Source organism: Octodon degus, unplaced genomic scaffold (genome assembly GCF_000260255.1).
Source record: "Octodon degus isolate 3935 unplaced genomic scaffold, OctDeg1.0 scaffold00274, whole genome shotgun sequence".
Taxonomy (NCBI): Eukaryota; Metazoa; Chordata; class Mammalia; order Rodentia; family Octodontidae; genus Octodon; species Octodon degus.
Window position 1 is genome coordinate 443,289 of NW_004524850.1, and position 5,589 is coordinate 448,877.

The following is a 5,589-nucleotide window of genomic DNA, read 5'->3' on the forward strand; positions in this document are numbered from 1 at the left end:
GGGGCTGGCTGGCATGTGGTGCTGGGGAATCGAACCGCGGTCCATGTGCTTTGCCAAGCTTGTTCCAAGTAGGTGCTTTAGACCACTGAGCCATCTCACCAGCCCGGCTTTACTTTATATACCTCGTTTTTACACTCTTCTGCTGGATGGTTAAGACCAAGATAAAACAAGACCTATATAGCAAGAAATGTACCTTTTGTATCTGTTAAGGTCAGTCAAGGACTCTCGGGATTTATCCTGTAGCCCTGCACCGTACTTTGTAGATCCTTTGTCAGTGTCAGCCATGAGGATGAGTCATGGCTTTTTTTTTTTTTTTTTTTTTGAGGTACTGGGGATTGAACTCAGGACCCTGCGTTTGCCAGGCAAGCACTTATTCTACTGAGCTACCTCCCCAGCCCCTTATGAGTTCTTTTATGCACTTCACATCTACATTTTTTGCTCAAAGTTTTCCCACATATGTTGCACACTAGGGTTTCTCCACAGTATGAGTTCTTACATGTGTTTTATAATCACTGCGTGCAACATAGTCTTTCCTAAACTGCTAACATACATAGTGTTTCACCCCACTGTGAGTCTATCCATGATTTTTGGCAGTAACAGCATGTTTTGAAGCCTTTCTCATATTGCTGATATACACATAGGCTCTTTCTGTTCTGTGGGTTCTTTCATGTTCCTGGCAAATATTTTGTCTGTTAGAAGATTTTCCAAATGGGTTACGTAGATAAGTTTTCTCCTCCATTGTGAAGTCTTTTATGTTCTTGACAATTCCTTCATGTTTTAAAAGTTCTTCCTTATTGCTTACATGCACAGGACTTCTTAGTGTAAATTCTCGCATGTATTTGACACATACCACATGTGCTGAAAGCTGTCCACAGTGCTAAAATACAAAGGGATTTCACTCCATTGTGAGTTCTTCCAGGGTTATCCAATGACTTCTCAGTGAAATCTTCGCTTAAGTGGACTTGTTTCTCCAGAGTGAGTCTTTTCATATGTCTGAGCATCATGGTGATAATTAAAATTTTCAAGCCATGGGCCAGGGAGATGGCTCAGTAGAATAAGTGCTTGCCTGGCAAGTGCAAGGGCCTGAGTTCAATCCCTGGTTCCACAAAAAAAAAATCTTTAAGCCATGGCACACATGTGTACCTATTCACTGAATCCTTTCTGATATTTGAATATCATTGTGTATAATCAATGAAATTACATCTGGATTCACCACCATGCCATCTCCATTGCCATCTCAGCATGCCCAGGGGCAGGGCCAGCACGGCACATGGTGGACTGGACCCTGGCCACTGTGCTTTGCCAAAGCAGGCACTTTAGTCCGCTGACCTATCTGGTTGGCCCTTCAATGGTTCTTTCTTCAGTGTGGTCAGAATAGGATTTTACACATACATTCTTGGAGGTCTTGCTAGTCTTTGTCTTTGTGTGGTTCTGAAAGGAAAGGACTTGTGTGCAGGCTTTGCCATGGTTTGTAACAGGCAGACAGCTTCTCTTGAATCCCTGCTGCATCGTGATATGTGAGTGCAGCGTTGGCCATGATGGGCCCGTGTGCTGAGAAATGACCAGCCAGGAGCCTTCCAGAGGAAAGACGTTCACTGGTTTTATATCAACAGCTGTCATGCGCACGTTTGGATCTCAATTTTGAAGCACCATTTCACGATGCCAATACCGTAATGTAGGCGGAGAGGATTTCTCTATGTCTTCACTTCCGTAAAAGGGGACAGAAACAAAACCACCAATCACATTTGATAGTACCTGGTAGTAATGATTCACCATAGGCTCTGGCTTGATGTCCCCTAAGTATATTTAATTATCCACCCACTGTCCACTCTGCATCATGGCTTGGTCACAGCTTTTACCATAATGGCAGGATTCATTTGGAAGTCTGTGATCTGCCCACTTGCAATACATAACACATACTTTCTTTTTGAGAATTTGGAACGCATTTCAATGAAATATGCACCATGCGTGGATGCTTTCTCATAGCTTTGCCTCCACCTCTCCACCCTTCCTTCCACTGAGCCTCCTCACCTGCCCCAACATGTCTGCTCACTCTTTTCCACCCTCCACCCTCTGTTTCCTCCATAACTCACGCTGTGGGATTCACATGCAAAATACAAGTCGTGATGGTTAGGTTTTGTGGTGGTGCAATAAAGAGGAAAGAAAAAAAGGCCTTTATTGACTGTAAAGGATATGGAGAGAATCTCAGGGAAGATGGGGGAATCCTCTGACCAGAGACAAAGACAGCTGAGACTTTTGTCTACCGACTTTTGCTAGGTGTGTAGTTTGAGGGTCCATTTTAATTACATGTATGGAGCTGATTGGGGTCTCTCCTGTGTGCATGGAAAGGTGAGAGGACACTGTATCCAGGACTGGATTGAGGGGGAAGGAGGAGGAAGTGGTCACTGGGAAGATAAGCTGTTGTTTTCAGGGCTTCAGTCATGTTGGATGACCACCAAAATAATTTAGCAATTCATACTAGGTGCAGAATCTACCATTCCTGTCTTTTGGTTGTTACGAAGGGGTGATGTGTCTCTTAAGACTGCTGCCTGCTGAATGGGGTGTCATTTTTTGGGTGAGGAAGGTTAGCAGGATGATGGTTCACACCCATGTAGAAGCCGTCTCAGGACAAGAAGTTCATCATTAGTGAAGGAAAGTCTTGTATTTGAGAGTGAAGAAACCCTGGGGTTTTTGAACCCAGTTTTCTTTTTTTTTACTTTTATAATTTTTTTTATATATTTGGTACAGGGTATTGCTACTGGCTTGGATTCACAATGGTCCTGTTTTCAGCCTCACCTCACCTGGGATTACAGGCATGTTCCACCACACTAGGACTCTGTGGCCAGCTCAGCGCACCTGGGGGCAGGGCTGGCATGGCATGTGGTGCTGGGGATCAAACCCTGGTCCCTCTGTTTTCCTAAGCAGGTGCTTAGTCTGTTGAGCAATCTCACCAGCCCTTGCACCCTTAGTTATGTGGATACGTGTAGGTTACAGAAGCTATGAAGACTGTTCAGATGCTGGGGACTCAGGATCAGGAGAAGCAGAGTTGTTGGGTTGAGTGGAGTTGTCTGGGCACTGCTTGACTCTGGTGGTGTGGAACCAGGAGGGCAGACCAGGGACTTTACTGTGGTTGCTGTTGAGAGGTTGAACAAGTAGGGGCCTGTCCACACAGGATTAATCCTGTAGACTTAGAGGATTTATGATACATTAAATGTCCAGGGGAGATGGATGGCACCAATTGAGTGGTATGTACTGGTTGTGGAAGGCAGGCCACAACACGTAGTGCAGGAAGGACTGGGTGGCAATGTAGTCAGTGATGGGAGAAGGGTTATCAGGAGCAGGAGGTTGCGAAGCAGAAAATATCTACCGTACATGAGCCCGAATGGACTTAGGAAGCTGGGGGCCCTGGAGCATGCCCTAAGTTCTAGTTGGAGCTAAGGGAAGGAGCTGAGGCCAGGGCAGGTTATCTCTAAGATGAGCTTTGTGCTATGAGATTTTAAAAGCCCACTTGCCTTTTTACTTTACCAGAGGACTGTGGGTGACAGGGTATTTGGAAGTGCCAAGCGATGTTAAGGCTCTAAGCCACGGGTTGAGTGATCTGGGAAATGAACACCGAACCATTATCTAGCTGATATTTTGACACCGTCTAAATCTGGGAATAATATCCCAGGTGAGAGCTTTAGCAACAACACTTATAGTTTCCTGAACACTGGGGAAGGATTTCTCTAGCTTGAGAAAATGCAGGCAAATGTGGGATGATATCTCTATGTCTTGCAGCCAGGCATGTGTGTAAAGGCCGTTTGCAAGTCTTTGTCGGCCATGTCCATGAAGCTGGTGGCCTGGGAGAGAATGAACTGCTGAGTGTCCCTGAGGAGAGGTGCGGGCCCAAGGCTGGCGGTTTTGAGCATCCTGGAGAGTAATGGCTTTTAGGGAGTGGAGTGTGGTGAAGAGAGCTAAGAGTGTGTGTAGCACCTGAGTACTGGTGTGAAAGCAGTTGTGCAAGCTGGTGACGCCGCCTTGCGCTGTTGCTCCGCTGGAGCAGTACTGGCCCTCGGAAGATCCGTCCATGCATGTTTTGGTGATAGTCAGGCTTATGGAGCAGCTGTGGTTGTTCTGGTGAATACTGGGGTGAGGATGTGGGTTTGGGGATTATAGGAAGAAGGGGACAAGGATACGTGGGGATTATAGGAAGAAGGGGACAAGGATACGGCTGCTGACAGAAAATTGGAGAAAGTAGCTGTGTGTTAAAGGGCTAGGGCATGAGACAGGAAGCAGAGGAGGAGGTCATCAGTATGTTGAAGGAGTAGGCTGGGTTTATGATCAAGGGCTTTGAGATCAGCAGCAAGAGCTTAGCTAAAGAAGTGAGAATGATCAGTGGATCCCTGAGGCAGGACTGTCCATGTGAGCTGTTGGGACTGTAGTGTCTGGGTCTGTCCATGTGAAAGCAAAGAGGTCCTGGCAACCTGGGTGTAGGGGAATGGTGAAGAAGGCATCTGTGAGGTCTAGGACAGTAAAGTGAGTGCGGGAGGAGGGATACGAGAGAGTGTTGTGCAGGGCTTGGCACCACTGGATGAGGAGGTGGGACTGCATTGTTGATAACCCTGAGAGCTTGAATTACATGACAGGAGCCATGAGGTTAAGTACAGGAAGAATGGGCGTATTGTACAGTGAGTGGACAGTTCCAAGAAAACCACTGGTAAGCAGACAGCTAATTATAGGTTTCATCCCTGTTGGTTTTTAAGGGTTACTCAGTAGTACAGAAAGCAGGGGAAGGCTGAGGGATCGTTGAGGCAAACTGGTACAGGAGCAGGAAGGGGGGCAAGAGTAGAGTGTGAAGTATCCTGAACTTTAGGGTCACCAAGAGAAAGGGGAAGTGTAGGGGACAGGCTAGCAGTGCACTGAGAAAGGGACTGGAGGGTTAGAGCTGTGGGGAGGGAGACAGTGAAGAAGTTAAGCTGTGGGAGGAGATGCCTACCTAAAGGGGGCGAGACATGCTGGCATTAGTAGAAAACTAATGAAAGAACAGGAGTCTGGAACCTGAGAGGGTAGGTTCTGTCTGTAGGGCCTGTGAGGCTGCCCGTCAGCTCCCACTAGGGAGGTCTTTGATCTCATACAGTGATCTAAAAACTCAGGAAGGACACTGCTGTCCTTTCTAGAAGAAAAGACAGCACCCTACCTAGGTGTCCAGTGAGGATACCTTCACACAGGGGCTGCAAGCCCTGAGTCCTGTCAGCCATTGTTAGTGGCCAGTCCCAAAGGATGGACCAGTGACATATCAGCCACAGGAGGCAAAGCCATTGGTGGTGCATTTTCCTGTGAGGGTAAGGAATTGATTCACTTACCCACTCTCTGACAGATGAGGCAATCCACTTCCCAGTAGACCTCAAGGTTGCAGAGGGAGAAAGGCCCCAGTGGTGGCCATAGTTTGGGGCAGGCTCATGCCCAGTGGCCATCTTGTTTAAATTTTAAGCAGGGTCCAGGGGGGCCTTGGCTGTTGGCACCATCTTGGTTAGGCTCCCGTTCGGACTACAGTATTTCAGTCACCTGTTGAATTGTGGGTGTCACCATCAAGAGCTCATTCTTTTTTTT

At 47.1% G+C, this 5,589-nt stretch overlaps 1 protein-coding gene and 1 pseudogene across 1 annotated transcript in view; one reads left to right on the top strand and one right to left on the bottom strand.

The window, feature by feature from the left end:
• The window catches only part of LOC111814145 (zinc finger protein 431-like), a 629,125-nt gene that overhangs the window by 210,735 nt on the left and 412,801 nt on the right, over positions 1-5,589 (bottom strand). The window lies entirely within an intron of this gene.
• LOC101562846 overlaps positions 1-5,589 on the top strand; it is a 55,284-nt pseudogene that overhangs the window by 29,308 nt on the left and 20,387 nt on the right.